The following is a 19,895-nucleotide window of genomic DNA, read 5'->3' on the forward strand; positions in this document are numbered from 1 at the left end:
ATTTCATCATGCTACTCAGAACGGTACACAAATAAAAACTTATAAATATTTTATTTCTGGAATTTTCCATTTAATATTTTGGACTGTGGTTGACCATGGGTAACTGAAACTCTGGAAAGTGAAATGACAATAATGAAGGGACTTTACCGTACTTTCTTCATTTATCTATCATCCATCTGTCCATCCATCCAACTATCCATCCACCCAACAAACATTTGTTAGTTTTGACTTAGCATCAGGTACCTGTGCTAAAGATTAAAGGCCATATAAAGATATTTAAAAACAGGCATAGTTTCTTTCCCCAGAGTGCTCAGAGTCTGGTAGGGAGAGACCTTCTATGCAGAGAATTATAAGTAAGGGAGAATAAAGCAAGTGTTGTGGAAGTTTGTAAAAGAATGAACTATTCCTGGAGAGTCACACACTTGATGAGTGAGCAGAGGAGATGGGTGCGTGGAGAAAATATTGCAGATGAACAAAAGAATTTGGACTTGTATGGGACTTGGGACTGTTAGTGGAGGGAAGAACTGGAGCAAGGTTGAAGAGGCAGGCTAGGGCCAGGGCACAGAGGGCTTGAACACCAGGGTAGGTGGCTCAGGCTGAATTCCACAGGGGTGGGATCCTTGAGAGCTTTTAGATCAGGGGAAATCCATGACATTGGTGTAATGGGAAAAGCATGCTCTTTAGGGTTAGGCAAATCCTGGCTAGAATTCTGACTCTCTTTTTAGCAGTGTACACTGCTAAGTTGTTCTCTGAGCCTCAGTTCCCACAATTGTAAACTGGAGGACATGATGCCTGCCTTGCAGTCTTGGTTGGAGGACCCAGTGCAATCATGTGTGCAGAGTGTCGACAAAAATAATCCATAACCAATCTATAAATGAAAATTTGGGAGAGTTTATTCTGAGCTGAAATCTGAGGACTATGGCCCGGGGCCTTTCTTCCCAAAGGAAGAAAGGGCACCAAAGAAGTGAGGTATACAGAGTGGTTATATACCCCCATACAGGACGTTTCACATATGATTGAAATGTCCCTCCCACAATAGTCACAAGATTGCCCTGTTGGCACAGCACTTGATGGACACAGCAGGTAGTGGGTCTGCTATCTCAGAGGGCGTAGCAGCAGGCAAGCCTATTGTCTCAAGCTGGGTGGTCACCGGTGAGCATAGCAATCAGTTCCCAGCCTAAGGAAAGATACTTAATCCTTAAGGGAATGCCAATGTTGGGAGGGGGAGGGAAGTTGCACCTTTATCTCAAGGGCCTTTGCTCTTGCCATAGGGAATATCTAAAGCAGATATACAATGCATGCTCAACAGCCATGGTCAGCCCTTTTGGAAAGACAAGGTCAGGTCGAATTAGGTTTATGCCAAATGGCTTCCTCATGTTCTCCAATATATGCTATTGCTTGCCATTTTTGTTTGTCAAGAGCATACACCCATGGGGGTACTCTGTCTGGGTGGCATTCTGATGGGGTTAGGAGACTGGTGCTTTGGGAAGTCTCACTGTAGAGGTGGGCAGTGGAGGCTGGTAGCCAGTTAAGATGACTATAGTGGTCCAGTGAGGTGCCTGAGGCTTGAAGGGAGTAGCAGTAGAAATGGAACAAAAGCAGGGACAGATCTGAGAGACAAGGAAGAATGGATGGAACCTGAAGCCTGATGGGAGATGTGGTTGTAGGGTGAGGGGGCTGTGGAGTCAAATGTGACCAAAAGGTATTCTGGGGCTGCCTTCCCAGCAGCATCCAGCCCAAGAATGTAGTCGCAGTGGGGCCGTGAGTCTAGAACAGTCCTTCTGTGGAGCCACAGCAAATTCCAGGAGTCCCTATTTTCACACAAGTTTCTGACGTCTGACGGCAGATTTACAGCTTGAGGTGGCAAAAGATTTTCGGTTTTCCTTAGGGCCTGAACCACATGGTGCTGCTTGCCTTCATTCCATTCAGCCTAATTGGCCAAGAAAACTTGTTTTGCTTTGAATGGAAGGCACGCTACTGTGTGGCTCTTGACATTTACTTTACCCTGGGAGCGGAGCTTCATTTTGGCATCCAGCAGTGGTGAGGGCAGAATTGGAAAAACAGTCCTCAGCAGACAAGTTTTCTACATTTGGATGTTAGTTCTCAGCTTCAAACACTTTTAACCCTGTAGACGCAAATAATCCCTAACCAACCTATAAATCAAAACTGAGATGAGTTTATTATGAGCCAAAGTGAGGATTATAACCCTGGGAAGGCCTTAGAAGGTATTGCAGAGAAGCATGGGTTTCAGTAGGGACTTATATCTTTTCAGAACAAAGAAGATACATTAAACACACCCAGGATACGTTTTCAAAGACATATTCAGTTGCAAATTAGCAGGTCAACATGACCCTAATGCCAGGAAAGGGACTAATCCGGATGTTACCAACAGGGCGTTACCAGTAGGGTGATGTTACCAATAGGGCGTAGGAGGGGAAGTATGCATTCCTTATCTCAAGAGAGATTCCTTACTTTAATGGATAAGCAGATGTACAATGTATGTTTCATAGGCCATAAGTCAGGCTTTCTAGCTCAAGCCAAATCAGTTTTGAACTAGAATAGTTACCCCATACACCTCAATATGTGAAAATCTCTCGTCATCCCTGATGGCATTGTTTAAAATCATGCTCGAAAAACAGAATTAGGGAACAAAGTTAACTCATGATTACCGAACTATGATGAGGTACATGCTTGCAAGCTCTTCCCCTAGAGAGACCAAGCTGGCATCTACCACATGAAAAATGTATCACAAAGGACGACAACTAAAAGTTTAAACTAGGCTAATGAATCTGATAAAGGAAGAATTGTTTTAATTATTGGTGTGTTGTCTTAATTAAATTGTGTGATGTTCCAGAATAACACTTCTTTGGACAGCAGGTATAAGCCTCTACCCTCGAGGTCTCACAAGGGGTGTTTAGGTGTCCCTGTGAAGAGAAGGCCATGATAAAAAGACTCAAAAATTTATGCTTCCTAAATGTTAAATCTGCTTTGCGGCACTTCCATACCCCATGTAAACATTTCTGTATTTTTACCAGCAGATGTCACTATTTACACATAAAATGGAAAAAATCCCGAAGCCGCCTTTTCCCCCCCTTTCCGTTTTCTGAGACAACCTTATCCACGTTTTTTCATAGAACCTTTTCACGTGGTCATTTTTGTTCTAGAAAAGAATGATATTGTTCATCCCTTTAAAGACAAACTGCATGTGTAGAAAGCCTGGCTTACAGGGGGCACACACATTTCACATATTGAGTCACACTGCGAAATTCCATTCAAAAAAAAAAATTGTTGAACACTTACTCCTTGCCTGCAACCAGCTTATGTGACAGGGGCATCCAAAAACAGCGGAAGAGCTGGTCCTCAGGGTTAAAACCTCAGAGATAAGACTTGAATAATAAAACAACTTAGGACCTCAGGAGTTAAGTATCAAAACTACAAGGGAATGTCATATTGTTTCAGGAAGGTGGGAGGTTGGTGGGGCCCGAGCTGATGGAAGGCTTTAGGGAAAAAACCCCAAGACAAAGAGGGTGACTTCATGTGATTGGCTGTGGAAACTTTATTTTTGCTTGTTTTGCTGAGAGTGAAAAGAGAAACTTATTTTTGGAGGATCTGTTTGATGGAATTGTGAAAAATGAAATGGAGGAGGGTAGCATAATTATGGAATCTGGGAATGAGAACAAGAACTCCTGCTGTGGTAACTGGAAATACGACTGAGCCCCAGAGGGCATATGGAAAGAGCAGACCACCAGGCCAGAGTATTAACAGTACAGTTACTACAGCTTGTTGTCCCTTCAGTCCAAAATCAAGACGAAAGGGTTGACACATGGTCAGACAACAAAACAGAAGATTTGAGGTCAGAGCTATTTTCAGAAATCCTTGGACATATGGCTGCTGCACGTATATGGAGAAGAGAGTGACTTGAGTCTTTTGATCTTGGGCAACTGGTGGGTGATGGTGTTGCTACTGATAGAAACAGAAAACCAGGAAAGGAAGGTTGGCTTGGACGGAAAGATCTCAAGTACAGTGTGATTTGTGTTGCTGAGACTGATGTGGGCCAAGCTGGCTGAGATCTGGAGGCACAAAGGGCGAGAAGCCAGAAGCCACACCAGAATTAGGCAGGGAATGAGACTGTATTTAGGAACCATTGACCTAGGGGTGGAAACAACCATAGAGACTAGAGAGAGAGAAGGCACCAGGTCTCAGAGAATGCCCACAGTTGGGAGGTGATGTCAGAAAAGAGGAGAGGCATCAGAAAAGAGAGAGAGAATCAGGCTGTGAAGCAGAAGGCACACAGTGAATCAGGTAGGATTTATTTCCAAGGCGGTCCTTGCTTTTTGACCATGATGATGATGATGATAATGGTGACTGTGATAATTGTTTTCTAATTGTTTCATTTATCAAATGGCCCACCAGTCCCTATATGTCAAGCTGCGCTAGTTTGAGTTCCATGGGTGCATGACATACCAGTCCATCTGATACATCTGTGAGGCTCATCCCACCTCTTAGAACCCTGAGTCACAGATCCAGCTGCCTCTTGTCAGAAGATTTCTTTAACACGCTTGTCATACCCTAGACATTGGTTTCATGGAACTTGCTTTATTGATGAGGTTGGGTAAACCAATTCTCTGGGAGACTAGAACTGGAGGACCTAGGGACACTCAATGTAAGAAAAGTCACATTCAGGAAAGTGTCATCCGCTCTACCTGGCTATAGTCCTTGCTACTATTAATATAAAAGAGGTAACATTTACTGATCACTTACATGTCAGGCACTGTGCTAAATGCTTTACATACATTAATCCTTACAATAGTACTGTGAGATGGACATTATTATCACCCATTATACAGAAGAGAACACTGAGGCTAAGAGAGGTTAACGATAAGAGAGGTATGCTAACGTCATACACTAGTAAGTAATAGAGCCAGGACTTGAAGGCAGATGGTTTGTCTCCAAAGACGTTATACATAAGCCCTGCTCTACACTAACAGCATAGGGACAGTTCATATTCATAACATGACTTTGGGTCATTATTCAGGTTTGCTGATTCCTACCAGGGTCAAAGAATCTTCTTCCCTGTCCCCTGCCACTGCCTACGTGCAATAACGTTACTGAACAAAGGCATTCATTTTCATCACCGAATAGGAAGCACGTGATGGGGACTCAATAGACACTTGTTGAATGGATGCATGCCTGTGTGTTTTCTGGGCATTACCAGAGTCGTTACCCAGTTGGAAGCTCACAGTGAGGCTTGGGCGACTCCCAGTGTGCAGATAAAAGCCCCGAGCTACATAGAATACCACTCTGAAGGCTCATTACTCTTTATTGAGTTGTAGTAGCCAAGTTTCATGTCTTTAGGAGTCAGTTCACTTTATTAAATTACCTGTATAAGTAAGGAATATTTAGGAAGTAAGATAACTAGAAATACCATTTCTCTCCTTGGTATGGTGCATTATTAACCACAGAGGTTCCCTCTGACTCCTGATCCTTGCTGCATTTATATCATGGGATTTTGTGGCTAGAAGCCTTCAGCCTGCACTCCACTGCCCATTCCAGGGTTTCACCATAACTACCTGGAACACCCCAATATTCCTCCACCAGTCAGCTGCCCATTGTGCTTGCTCACCCCTTTGGTCTCTGAGAAGATGACTTCTTTTACATTGTAGAAAGCCTTGTTCTTGATACAGTTCAATTCCTGAATCCTGTGAGGAAAGAGCCTTGTTTTTAAGATTCTATTTCCCTGGAAGCCATGCATATGTCATTCCCTATTTAAACATTAACAATATCCACAGACAGTCAGGGAGAAGCCCACAATCTGGTCCTGCCTCAGAGGATCAGGACTCAGGCTCTGATCAGGGAGTAACGTGAGTGGATTGATGGCCATCTCTGTCCCTGTGCTTACAGGACCCTGCCTGTTGGGAAAGGATCACTGCCCTCTGTCCTGTGGCATTTAATGCTTTGCTGGTATTTCATCAGCATCATCAGTCCATTAATACCTTTAGGATCCAAAGATGATGTCAGCTTCCCCACAAAATGCTCATAATTCTCTAGTTATACCTCCAGATTTTTATTCCAAACAGCCCTAAGGACTATGAAGATTTCCTAAAATAGTACATTTGATGTGATAATTGTTCCCTAAGTATCAGGCATATTTCCTATCTTGGAAGAAACACGCTCTTCCTTCAATAAAGAGGTGAGGGTGGGCAGCCTCCTCTGCTCAAAGAGTGAGAACAGCTAAGTGCTGCAGACCTCAGTTTCCTTGCTCTTATCACAGGATGTCAATCTCATGCCTGTGTGTTCTTATGACCACTCATGATGGAGCAGTAAGGGATGATGATTGAGAAGCTGGGCCTTCAAGTCAGACAGAACTAGGTTGAAGTCCTGGCTCAAATCATACATTTTCCACTGACTCACTCTCTGAATCTGACAAGCTCCTGACTAGATCTGTGCCTAAGTTTGCTCAATTGCAGAATGGAGAGAACAATGCCTGCCTCTCAGGGTGGAGTAAAGAGTGATGCCTGTCAAGCCCAGTGGAGTGCACAGTTAGTAGTCATAAATGTTAGCACCAATTTTTTGGTTTTCACATTGGGTAGGTGTGGGGAAAGTCTGGTGGGGAGAGTGCAAATGACAATCCCAGAGTAAGTCCTCTTCAGTTGGCACAGTTGATGAAAATGCATATTAAACATTTGACCAAAGATAAGAAATTTATGGGTGTGAATGCAGCAGCTCTGATTGCTTAGCCTATGAATGCATGGTAAGAGGCAACATTTCTTTTGTTTAAAACCCTGTATACTCAATTTGCATTCAGAGAAAGGTTGTGGAATCATCCAGGCCCACTGCAAACAAGAAATCAGGATGCCAGCAAGGCCAATGTTTTTGTGGGAATGTTGGGCTATTAATCATAAAATAGCAAAATGGGGCAGTTTTATTTATAGCAAACTGTTGCTAAGCAGATAATAAAGACCCCTTTCAGAGCTTGCATTGGATTCTCTTTTTCACAGAAGAGTGCTTAGCTTGTACAACAGTTTTCCAGATGAAATAAAAAGCCCACATGTCAATGAACCCGAAGTGTTTGTGGTTTTCAGACCAAAGTCCTTGGCATCGGCAGGCCCTGCAGGATGGGGCATGAGGTGTGGGGCATCCCTGTGAAGGGAGGCCAGGGCACAACTGGCTCACTTTAATGGCCAACTGGGTGCAGGAAGTCCCTTTAGATTGGAAATGAGTGAGTAGCCCCCGGAAGGCCCAGATGAGCTATTGCACTTCCTCGCTAGCTGGCTGAGAAGTGCCAGGTCACCTCCTGCTATGCTGAGAGGGGATCAGTGACCATCACTCAGTCAGACTTCCTTTTCCTGGCCCCTCTTAAGGTTGGTGCTGCCTCCTTCTAGGAAGTTTGTTAGGGCATGCCAGTTTACAGAAGTCTACCTGTACCCGATCCCTACAAGGATGACCTCCACGCTCTTCAAAATCCAAGGACTAAGCGTTTGCAGTTTCTGGACAGAACAGGCACCTAAACATTTATGGAATCCATGAATGACATCACACATGCCTTTGGACCTGTATTCTAGCAAACAGAAGATGTGGTAGGCTGAAAATCACCCCCCAAAGATATCCACATCCTAATTCCTGGAACCTCTATGTGTTACCTTTATTTGGAAAAATAGTCTTTGGAGATGTGTTTAAGTTAAGGATCTTGAGATGGGGAGATTATCTTGCATTATGGAGTGAATCCTAAGTGTAACTGTATGTGTCCCTATAAGTGGGAAGCAGAGGGAGATTTAACGACAGACAGAAGAGAAGGTGATGTGAAAACAGAGGCAGAGATTAGAGTAATGCAGCCACAAGGCATGGATTGCCAAGAGCCACCAGAAACTGGAAGAGATTCTCCTCTGGAGCCCAGAAGGGATCGCGACCTGCTGATACCTTGATTTCGGCCCAGTGAAACTGATTTCGTACTTCTGGCCTCCGGAACTGTGTTGAATCAGTTGCTGTTGTTATAAGCCACCAACTGTGTGCAAGTTTGTTAGGGCAGCCACAGGAAAAGAATACAGGAGGTACAGTCATTTCTTCACCAACAACGAAATTGTATCTTGGTTTTACACCATCAGAAGAACTAGCATAAGATGCTTGTGCCCCACACAGATGTTACTGGGGTGACAACTACATTCTATTCACATCTGGTTTACCAAGAAGAGAATCTTTTAAAATAGTTTTAAAAATTATTTAAAAAGTGAAACACATTCGTAGTAGAAAAAGAAGCCAACAGTACAGTGAAGTATAAAGTTCAAAGTGAGTGTGCCCTCCACTCAAATTCCCAGACTCCAATCCTCCAACTGGTTTTGGAATTCTTATTTAAATTATTATGGCTAGAAACAGATTTACATCTCTCCATTTTGACACAAACCAGATCACTTATTACACCACACAGTTCCTTTATGTTCGTTTGAAAATGTATCTGGGGAGATGTTTTCATATGTGTATACAGATATTTCCTCATTCTTTTTCAACAATTGTGCAAATATTTCATTCTATGGATACATCATAATTTATTTAACTGGTCCGAAATCGTGAATTGTTAAGGTAACTGAATATGCTTTTGTTTGACAAGGACAGGATGACTCTAATCTGAACTTAGAAGAGCATACGATTTTTTTTTGCCCCTAAATTATGGCTGACTATTGTGGCTGCCCTCAAAAGGCAGCATGGTTGATGAAGAGTTTTGGGTTATTCCCATGAACTGAGGGATTGGGGGGAAGTCTGGGATCCACCAATACCTTCTCTTCTTAATCCTACACTCTCATGCCCTTAATAAACACAACAATAGTTTCTTCATTCATTCCTTCATTCAACTAGCGTGTTTCAGAGCCTTCTGGGTTCCCAGACATGAGCTGACATTTGGTAGGTGACGAAGATGAATAATATAAACCTTCCTGCCTTCAAGTAGCTTGCTATCAAGTAACATAACAATTGCTAACACAGATTGAAGGTTGTCTGTGGACAGGCACTGTTCTAAAATATTCTACAGGGGCTGGCCTTATGGCCAAGTGGTTAAGTTCATGTGTTCCACTTCAGTGGCCCAGGGTTTCACCAGTTTGGATCCTGGGTGGGGACCTAGCTCTGCTCATCAAGCCGTGCTGAAGTGACGTCCTGCATAGAAGAGCCAGAAGGACCTACACCTAGAATATACAACTATGTACTGGGAAACTTTGGGGAGAAGAAGTAAAAATAAAGAGGAAGAAGATTGACAATAGATGTTAGCTTAGATGTCAATCTTTAAAAAAATAAAAATAAAAATAAAATACTCTATGACCATTACTTTATTCAATTCTCCTGTTATTGTTCCATGTTTCAGATGAGAAATCTGGGGCAGAGAGGGAGAGGTGAAGTCACTTACTTGAAGTCTCAGTAAGTGGCTGAATTAGAGTGTTAACCTCAGCTGGCAGATACTTGAGCCCATTTACAGTCTTACCCAGTAAAGGTAAACACTGTGGCATCTAATATTGCATTACAAGCCACCCCAAAACTCAGTAGCTAAAAACAACAGCAATAATTTTTTTGCTCATGATTCTGCAATTTGGGCAGTGCCTGGTGAGGACAGCTTATCTTGATCCGTGTAGCATCTGCTTGGGCTGGAATGTTCAAGATGGATTTTTAACTTATGTATCTGGTGCCTCAGCTAGGTGTTTGGAACATAGGGGCTAGCCAGGCATCTTTCCATGTAGTCTCTTCATGAGACTAGCTTGGGCCTCCTCACGGTATGGTGGTCTCAGGTTTGTGGGCCTTCTTACAGAGCAGCCAGCTTCTCTCAGAGCACAAAAGCAGAAGTTGCCATTAGCTCTTAATGCCTGGATTTGAAAATTCAAGAACATCACTTCCACAGTTTTCATTGGTCAAAACAATCGCAAGACAGGTAAGATTCAAGGGGAGAGCAAAGAAACCCTCTGTCTCTTATTGAGGGATAATCAAGGTCACATTGCAAAAGGGCGTGTGAGATGGGAGATACTGTTTGGACATCTTTGGAAACACACTCCACAACAAGTGATTGGCCATGCATATAAACAGCTATCACATGCGAAGAAAGAACTATAATGTGCTAAAAGGGTAGAGTTTGTGAGACTGACAGATTATTTCCAGCTTGCAGAATTGAAGACAGAGATTCATGGAGGGTGCATTTAAATTGATTTGTAGGCAGGTAGCATTAGACATGTTTATGTGAGAAGAAAGAGATTCTAGGAGCACAGTGCGAGCAAAGACCAGAGGTGGGAGGGTGGTTGGGGTGTGTGTGTGTGTGTGTGTGTGTGTGTATGTGTGCACACATGAGTGCAAGAACCCTGTGCTGCTGTGTTTGAGTGTAGGATGTGGGAAGTAGGGTAGTGGGAGATGAGCAGAGGAAGACAGGTGGGGCCAAGCATGCAGGATACTGCTTTTGAAAGAAGCAATGAGTATGGAGATGGGAGTAAGGCACTGACAGGATTAGTTTGGCAGAGTCAATTAACAGAGAGTGAGACTGAAGAGGACAAAGCAATTAGGAAGCTAATGGTAGCCATGAGGTCAAGGTGAATCGTACTGGGAATAACCAGTAACCACCAAGTGTCTAGTAGAAAGGCAGACTTGAAGATATTTTGAAGTGTGTGTGTATATTTTAATCAAAAGATCCAGCAAGAAGAGGGTTGAAGAGCTTCGAGGTGGTTGATTTTTAGCCAAAAGATCAAACACGGAGCACAGGGGACTAATGCGACTGGCTTTCTTTGGCGCTGGAAAACAGGCACATGTTGGCTCCCAGGGATTGCAAATACAGGTGGGGGTGAAGAATGGACTTGTCTCCCTCTCATCTTATAAGGCACTGGGAACAGCTTCATTTTGGAGGACACATACCAGGTAGAGGTATGTGTCTGCACCCTTGGGCACTGCCCTTGGCCTGGAAATGAGCTCTCAGTGGGCTCCTGCCCCAGAGCCAACTAAGTTGCCTCCTGGCTTTGCACCTGCAGGGCTGGCACAGCTGTAGTGGCAGCACCACGATAATTATGGGAAGAATATGTTAATGAGCAGATGCCTGTGATTAACTTGCCCTTTCTGTTGCCTGTCAAGCCCAAGCTGCACTTATTGGAAAAGATAATTAAATTGGAATCAGATGCCTGCAGTAAATATTTTATTTTGAGCCCTACACAACAACAGAAGAAGTTGACTGTGAAGTCCAGCTACAAATTCCTGCCTTTGTCTGAGGCTTGGGCTGCTGGGCTCAGGAGTTTCCTGAGCTGAAGTGGGCTGGAGTTTCCTCAAATGGGCTTCTTGTTAAATAGTCATGGGCTCAGTGGTGCATGTCATACTTAGTAGCTTATTAATGCTGGAGTATTAGGGTGATTCTTATTTGCTCCCCTAAGAGTGGACAAAACTGGATGTGGAAAATGTGGAATCCAGAGCGACTAGGCCAGGCCAGCCAGTTTACTCAGGCGTAGCTCTGAGTTGCTGACACATGTGTTTCTGCCTCTCTGGTACATGTCTCACTTTCTCTGGCAAGTGGCAGTCTTGATGGTGACTTGGGTGGTAAGTGCCCATGACAAATCCCATCAGATTCCTTTTCCTCATGCGATGCATTCACCCTAATACATCTTACAGAATGGAAAAGTGAAAAGTGCTTGGATCAGAAGTGGCTGTTTCTTTTGGATCTAATCAGTAGTTTTCTTTAAGGACTTTCTCTGAGGAAAAGATTTGTAAAGAGAAACCAAAATGCCCTAGCACACTTTCTATCTAAGACGCCAAGTGCTGCCACTGTCCTCACATGATTGGTTCTCTCCTCATGCCTGGACTTGGGAAGGGATGATAACTAGTCTAGTTTCTTGCTTGTTAATAATGGAGAAAGGAGACCCAGAAAGTGAACACAGCATGAGGGAGCCCACCTATCAGACAGAGAACCACCATCCAACAGTCTCCACTTCAAACAGCAGGAGCTCCTTGCAGGAGTCAGAGAGCCTTGCTCAGAATACCTAAGAGATGAGTGACTCCAGTGCTCCACTTTAATTTATAATTAGAGATAGGGAGAGGGGACCTTACCCCACCGTCTCCTTCTACACATCTGTCTGTTAAGGAAAGAGTGAATACATTTAATTGTAGACTTCTTTAATGCTAAAGATCTACCGCCATTTTTTATGCTTCCAGGTTATCTTATTTATAGAAGGAAATAATTCAAATATTCAATTGAATCAACCTATAAATTAATGAACTCAACAAACATTTAAGAGTAATACCATGTGCCAGGGAGTTTTCTTAGTGCTAGGGATATGTGGCTGAATAGGACAGTGGACTCTCTGCCCTCATGGAGTTTGCATCTAGTGCAAACCGAAAATAGATCAAACACAAGCACACAAGATTCCCATTGATGGTGTGAGCTCATCAGAGGTGAACAGCGCATGGCTTTGCCCAGAGAAGTTACAAAGCCTCCATGGTCAATACAATGCTGTCAGGCATCCTAAACACTACAAATCTCAGCTAACGGGGACAGTCCTAATGTTTTACTTCCCTGGACAGACCCCGTGACTTCTTTACATATCTTAAACATTTTCTTGGAGAAATACAATGACCTCTTTCATAGGCATGTCATCAGCAACCCTTTTTGAACAGTCTTTTTGCAGTTTCCTGATTTATGACTCAATGTTCACCTTCTACCTCCTGTACTGCATCCCGTCTGAGTGCCCAAGGGCCATCAGGGCATTCTTCAATGTCCTCACATTTGAAGTGTGGAATAAAATGAAATCAAAAAGACCTCTGAGAACAAGATGGACTCTGTGTGGCTCCAAAACAAAATGGAGCCAAGTGACCATAGCAGGACCAGGATGCAGTCACACATATTCTGTTCTCAGAAAAACCATAGAATGCATTCTTAAGCTTCTGACTCTGCTAAAGTTTCTGATTTTGCAAAAGCCTTTAAGAGGCAGCTGGACCTAATCAATAAAACTGTGACCTATGCCAACCAACCAGGACTAACCTGGTTGCATCCCTCATTTGCATAGGTGGACCTGAGTGGGAACCTGGGCAGGAGCTTTTTCTATAAAAGCAGCCCCCTTTCTTTGTTCTCCCTGAGTATACTTTCAGTTTGCTGCTGGAGGCCCGTCTCCCCCTGTTTGCAAATTGAGCAATAAAGCTTTCATAACTAAACTCTTGTATTCCAGATATTTTTGTTGACAGAAGCAAAGACTGTAATTTGAGGTGTTAGGAGCCAGGGGTGGAGGCTCTGACACTTTCATGCCCTTCCTTCCTGCCTGTCACACAGTTCTTGTAAACAGCAAACATTTGCTTTCAAAATTTTAAGACAGTGGTCTTTTCTCCTCAAGAAATCTTAGTTCCTCCTCTCTTCACAGAGGAAGGCTTCTTAAAAAACAAAGTAAAACAAAACCCCTTGGGAGGGGGGAGTATGCTGGGGAAAGAAAGGAGATGGGGCAGCAGCAGGAGGACCAGAATCTTCTTTGGGGTAAAATACAGAAACTGTGATCAGAGGAGATCAGCCTGTTGGCTTGGGCTGCACCCAGTGGGCACCTGTCTGCAATGTGGATGAGGGAGGCTGCAGGGGGCTGGGCCAGTGAGGAGTCAAGTTCAGCATGAAGAAGGAAGGTGTCGGTGCCTGAAGATGTCTTGGATGTAGCATTTACCTATAAGTGGGAAGAACGATCAGAGTCATCTGCAAGGTCATGCTGGAAGGTAGGAGACAACTACTAAATGTCAAATGGGAAAAATACTATCTCTGTAGTATTTTGGAACTGTTTGATTATTGCATAAGGTGAGCAAAGCTCCTGGCTAACAAGGACTTCCTCCTTAACCAAACTCTAGTCAGCCTCCTCTGAGGCGTTTTTCCACTAGGCTTCATCCATGGCCCTGACCTTGACCTGCCTAGCCCAATTTTAGCAAGAAATTCTGCTAAGTCAGTTTAGTGAGAACCTCTCCACCCTTGATATTCAGTCAAGTTCCTCATCTTACCCCTTAATACCTAACCAAGGTCCTCTTAGTAATTTTCCATCTATTCCCTCTCCCTGCTTCTTGGCTATAAATCTCCACTTGTCTCTTTCATATTGAGTTGAATTCAAACTCTTTTCCCAATGGCAATAGTCTTGAATCAACTCTTTCTTGATGTTTTAATAGATGTTAGAATAATGTTTCTTTAACATGGCCTAGTGCCTGATACTCTAGAGGCTCCATTGGTATAATTCCTTTCTCTATTCAGTTTAATTTATCTAATATTTTCCCTCTGCTTCCTAGCCTTGCTCACCTCCAGCAGGTACAATTTAAAGCCATGCTACATTAAATGGAGGCATATTTGATCAGAGCCTGATAGAGAAGATCACTGTGTGCCTGTCTAGTCAGTTCAGGCTGCTGTAACAAGATACTATAGTTAGGTGGCTTAAACAACGTGAATTTATTTTTCAGTTCTGAATGCTGAGAAGTCCAAGATCAAGGCACCAGCATATTTGGTGTCTAGTGAGGACCTACTTCCTAGTTTTCAGATGGCCACCTTCTCATTGTATCCTCACATGGAGGGAGGGTAGAAAGTGGGAGAACACTCTCCTGTTTCTTCTTATAATAACTCTGTAAAACTCATAAGGCCCTGCCCTCATATCCTAATTACCTGTCAGAGGCTCCACGTCCTAATACCATCATATTGGAGGTCAGAATTTCAACAGAGGAATTTTGAAGGAACATGAACATTCAGTCCATAACAGTGCCTTTCTTGTCCATCTTGGAGATATCCAAATGTAACACAACTGCAATATTTTTCTGGGTTAATCTCTCTTTCCTTGAGCATGGTTCATTTTTCACTATAAAGAGCACTGTGCAATCCCGAAAAATCTGTAGAATAGAATGGATGGTTAAGTAATATTACTGCCTGTCAACCTTCTGAATTAGGTTCTGGCATTTAAAAGCTAGCTGGAATACATCACTTTTGGTATTTTCTTTTGTGAAATTCACTGATACCATCTGAGTTAACCCCTCACATTAAATTTATCAGCATCTTATACTTTGCAAGTTATTGGGTGAGAAATTGCAAACACACCTCTTTGACTTGGAAGAACTTATTTCACACGCAGATGGATGAGCCTACTCTTAGAGATTGTAATTAATGGATTTCAGTAAAGTTACCAGTTAATGGGCAAAATATTATTCACTACAGACAGGAACTGTGTCCTAGGTATGTTATTTACAAGGTAGTGGCTTAACTTTGAATCATAGATAAGAAGATCACACACAAAAGAAAAAAATATTTTCCTAATTTTCTATTCTGAAATCAGCTGACTATATAAGAATGACAGGTGGTACACAGAGTACCCTCCTACCACCGGGTGTCCCTGCTCAACTACATTTAGACTTTGAGGGAGGCCTACTTTGAGGCTCAGGATGTGAAACAGCCCTGTGTTGGAGTTACTGTTAAAAGGGGGATATAGCTCCAGCTTGCTGGGGACAGTTCGAGTTTTCCCTATTGTTCTAGCATTGTTATTGATAGTGCCGCTTTAACTCTCAAAACATCCTGTATTGGCTGATTTTAAATCCTAAAGTCACCCTAACTACAGCACATTGAAGAAGATGCGATTTACTTCATTGAATAGAATCCTCCTCATGAGGATTGAGGAATATCTTTCCTCATTTTCCTAGTTCTCAACCAAGGATATTTCTACCACTTCTTAGTAACAATTTTGTTATTATTTTAAGGACAAGATGATTCATGTAACTAATCAAGTTTCTATTTTTGCATTGAGTTTATGGGAAACTCAGACCCATTTTAGTAATTCTACAGGTCTACCCTGCATGCATTTTTACATCACCTCATTCCATTTGCTCCGAATTCTTGACTTTGTGTTTGCAGCATTGTTTGTAATTTGTAAGATTCCTTTGAACCAACCTTGGAACAAGGTAATTATAAATGAATCATAATGGTTAAAACACACAGCACTCTTTGTAACATTCTGGAAACCCTGACTTATTCTGCTGTTAAGGCTGTTATAGGCTGCCATATTTACAAACTTAAAAAAAAAATCACATTGTTTATTATTCTCTAAGGTCAACACTGAGCCTCTTTTCCCAGGAAGATGGAGTAGACATATGTTTTTCCCTATTTCTCCCACTGTGCACAAATAGAATCCCTGGACATTATATATAAAATATATGAAAGAAGACTCTTAAAGATGGAGAGAAGAAAATAGACCTGCTAGGGGCCTCAGGACACAAGGAACAACATGGTGGTGAGTTCCTAGGATTTCTTTTTTGCCTCATATATCTCAGAATTAGAGCTAAAGAAGTCAGCAAACTGGAAACTCCAAAGGTGCACACAACCCTCCCACCCCCACCCCTCCAAGCCTGCTCGCTAGTTAAAGGATACAAAAACAGGCAGCCTAGCAAGCCAGAAAACCTTCAGGTAGTAACCACTCCACTATAGACCAACACCATGGAAAAACTATGCCCCACCCCTAACCGTTGCAACAGAGGCCTAGTGAAGAGGCTAAACTTCTCCTTTTCCAAGGCTATAATGAGGTTCTCCAACATCAACACTGTGGTTGTTTTAGCAAAGGTCTTTTAGGGAATGGAGACTTTCATTCCTTTTAGATGGTAATAAGCACTCCTTCCAGGGTGTCAGTAGAGACCACACAGGGAGCAATAATGAGTTACTTCTACACCTCCCAGCCAAGGATATGTAAATGGAAGCCTAGTTAGGAGCTCAGATTCCCATTCTTACCCAGCAGTAACAAGGAGTCATCCCTTCCTTGGTTGTCAGAAGAGGGAAAATAGGGAACTTGAGTTTCTCCCAGCAGGTGATAATAATGAGTTGGTGCCCCGTCCCTTGTCCTACTGGAGTGATGTCAAAGGAAGCCATCTAAAAGAGAGTTTAATAAGATCCAAAGTCTCATAATAACCCTAATATCCAAGTTCCAATTGAAAATCACTCATCAGACCAAGAACCAGGAAGATCTCAAACTGGGTGAAAAAACAATCAATAGATATCAACATCAGGATGACAATCAAGACATGTTAGAATTACCTGACAAAGATTTTAAAGCAACCATCATACAAATGCTCTGATGAGGAATCATGAGTAGTTTCAAAACCAATGAAAAAATAGAATATCTTAGCAAAGGAAGAGAAGTTATAAAGACTAACCAAGCAAAAAATTTGGAACAGAAAAAATACAATGAGTAAAATAAAACACTCAATGGATCAGCTCAACAACAGAAAGGAGTAAGAGAGGAAAGAATCAATGACTTGAAATAGAATAGAAATTAACCAGTATGATAAAAAGAGAGGAAATATACAGGAAAAAAAGAACAGAGTATTAGCCCCTAATGGACCATAAGACAAAATCTAATATTTGTGGCACTGGAGTCATAGAGAAGAGGAGAAATACGGCAGGGCTGAAAGAGTAATTAAAGAAATAATGTCTGAAAACTTTCAAAATCTGGAAAAAGACATAATCTACAGATTTAAGAAGGGGTGAGAATTCCAAAAGTGATAAGCCCAAGGAAATTCACACCAAGACACATATAGTCAAAAATAGAAGCTAAATAGAAAAAAAAAGTCATTAGTAAGTGGCTACAGAGAAACAACACCTTATCTATAGGGAAAAGACAATTAAAATGACAAAATATTTCTCATTAAAAATCAGGGAGGCCAGGAATCGGCCTTATGGCCAAGTGGTTAAGTTCACGTGCTCCACTTTGCCCGCTCAGGGTTTCACCAGTTCAGATCCAGGGCATGTACTTAGCACTGCTCATCAAGCCATGCTGTGGTGGCATCCCGTATTGCAGAACTAGGAGGACCTACAACTAGAATATACAACTATCTATTGGGGGGTTTTGGAGAGAAGAAGAAGAAGAAGAAGAAAAACAGATTGGCAATAGATGTTAGCTTAGGGCCAACCTTCCAAAAAAAAAAAAAAAAAAATCAAGGAGCCCAGAAGGAAGTGTCCCAACATTTTAAAGTGCTGAAAGAAAAGACCTGTCAACCTGAAATCTTATATCTAGTGAAAAATCTTCTGCAAGAATGAAGAGGAAATTAAAATATTCTCAGATGAAGAAAACTAAGACAATTTGCCACCAGCAGAGCAACCTTAAATAATGGCTGAAACAGGAGAAGAACAATGAACAGAGGAATCTTGGAACATTAGGAAGAAAGAACAAAGAAGTAAAAAATATGGGCAAATACAATAGACTTTCTTCTAATTTTTTCTGAATTATGCTTAATGGTTGAAGCACAAATTATAACGCTTTCTGATGTAGTTTCTAATTATGCAAGTATATTATAAATGGAGGAGGATATAGGAATGTAAAGGGAAGAAAGAGTCCTACATTTCATGCAAACTGGTAAAATGTCAACACTAGTGACTATAAAAATTTATTTATATATGATTTAACATCTAGAGCAACCATTTAAACATTATACAAAGAGATGCACTCAAAAACACAGATAAATAAAAATAAAATTCTAAAGAATGTTCAAATCATTCATAGAAAGGCAGAAAACAGAAATATGAAAAGTAGAGAGAACAAACAGAAAAAATAAATAAAACAGCAGACTTAAGCCTGAAATATCAATAATTACATTAAATGTAAGTGGTCTAAATATACCAATTTGAAGCAGAGAGTGGATTAAAAAACAATAACAACAACAAAATGCGACCTAACTCTGCTGTCTATAAGAAACTCACTTCAAATATATAACAATATAAACAGGTTGAAACTAAAAGGATGGAGTAAAATATATCTCAAAAACATTAATCAAAGAAAAGCAAGAATGGCTATACTAATATTGGATAAAGTAGACTTCGGAACAAAAAAAGTGACTAAGGACAAAGGATATTAGATAATGATAAAAGATTCAATCCATGACGAAGACATAGCAATCTTAACACCAAATGACAGAGCTACAAAATATGTAAAGGAAAAAGAGATAGAACTGCAAAGAGAAAGAAAAATCTACACTTGTATTTAGGGGGATCAAACATTCCTCTCTTAGCAACCGATAGAACAACTAGACACAAAATCAGACAAGATATAGCAGAACTCAACAATATCAACCACAAACAGGATGTAACATTTACAGAACTCTCCATCCAATAATAGCAGAATTTATATTCTTTCCAGGTGCCTGCAGAAAATATGCCAAGATAGATGATACCCTGTGAGATAAACCAAACCTCAACAAATCTAAACGAAATAAAATCACGTAGAGTCTATTTTCCAACCACAAGGATTCAAACCAGAAAGACTGCAAGGAAGAGAGACACAGTAGAATTGCAGGAAAATCTCCAAATACATTCTTAAATAGTTCCTGGATCAAAAAGGAAGTCTAATGGAAAATCAAAAAATGCATTGGAAAATTTTTTAAAATGCATTGAATTGAATGGAAATGAAAATACAACATTATCAGCATTTGTGGGACTGAGATATAGCAGCATTGAGAGAGAAATTATAGCACTAAGAAATTAAAAAAAAAAAAACCCAAAGCAAGTAGAAGGAACAAAAGAATAAAAATAAGAACAGAAATAAATGAACTTGAAAACAGAAAAACAATTAGGAAATCAACGAAACAAAGAGCCAGTTTTACCAAAAAAGTCAACAAAATTAACAAACTTCTATCAAGACTAACAAGGAAGAAAGAAGGAAGAGACAAATCACCAATAACAGGAATAAAACAGGCGATATCCCTACAGATTCTGTAGATATCAAAAGAGAATAATATAAATAGAGAAAGGTAAATAAGGGAATACGATGAACAACTCTACAGACAAATTGAATAACTTAGGCGAAATTGACTAATTTCAAAAACAAATATTACCACTGCTATTAAAAAATTTGAACTTTTAATTTAAAAACTCTCAGGAGGGGCCGGCCCCGGGGCTGAGTGGTTAAGTTCGCGCTCCGCTTTGC

The 19,895-nt window shown here is 41.4% G+C and overlaps 1 long non-coding RNA gene across 1 annotated transcript in view; it reads left to right on the top strand.

Annotated features, from left to right (window-relative positions):
• Positions 1-13,283: 13,283 nt before the first annotated feature.
• The window catches only part of LOC138924308 (uncharacterized), a 54,314-nt gene continuing 47,702 nt past the window's right edge, over positions 13,284-19,895 (top strand). Inside the window, exon 1 of the long non-coding RNA XR_011439279.1 lies at positions 13,284-13,686. This is a non-coding gene — a long non-coding RNA (uncharacterized lncRNA). The remainder of the gene's footprint in view (positions 13,687-19,895) is intronic.

The sequence above is a fragment of the Equus caballus genome, chromosome 1 (genome assembly GCF_041296265.1).
Source record: "Equus caballus isolate H_3958 breed thoroughbred chromosome 1, TB-T2T, whole genome shotgun sequence".
In the NCBI taxonomy this organism is placed as follows: domain Eukaryota; kingdom Metazoa; phylum Chordata; class Mammalia; order Perissodactyla; family Equidae; genus Equus; species Equus caballus.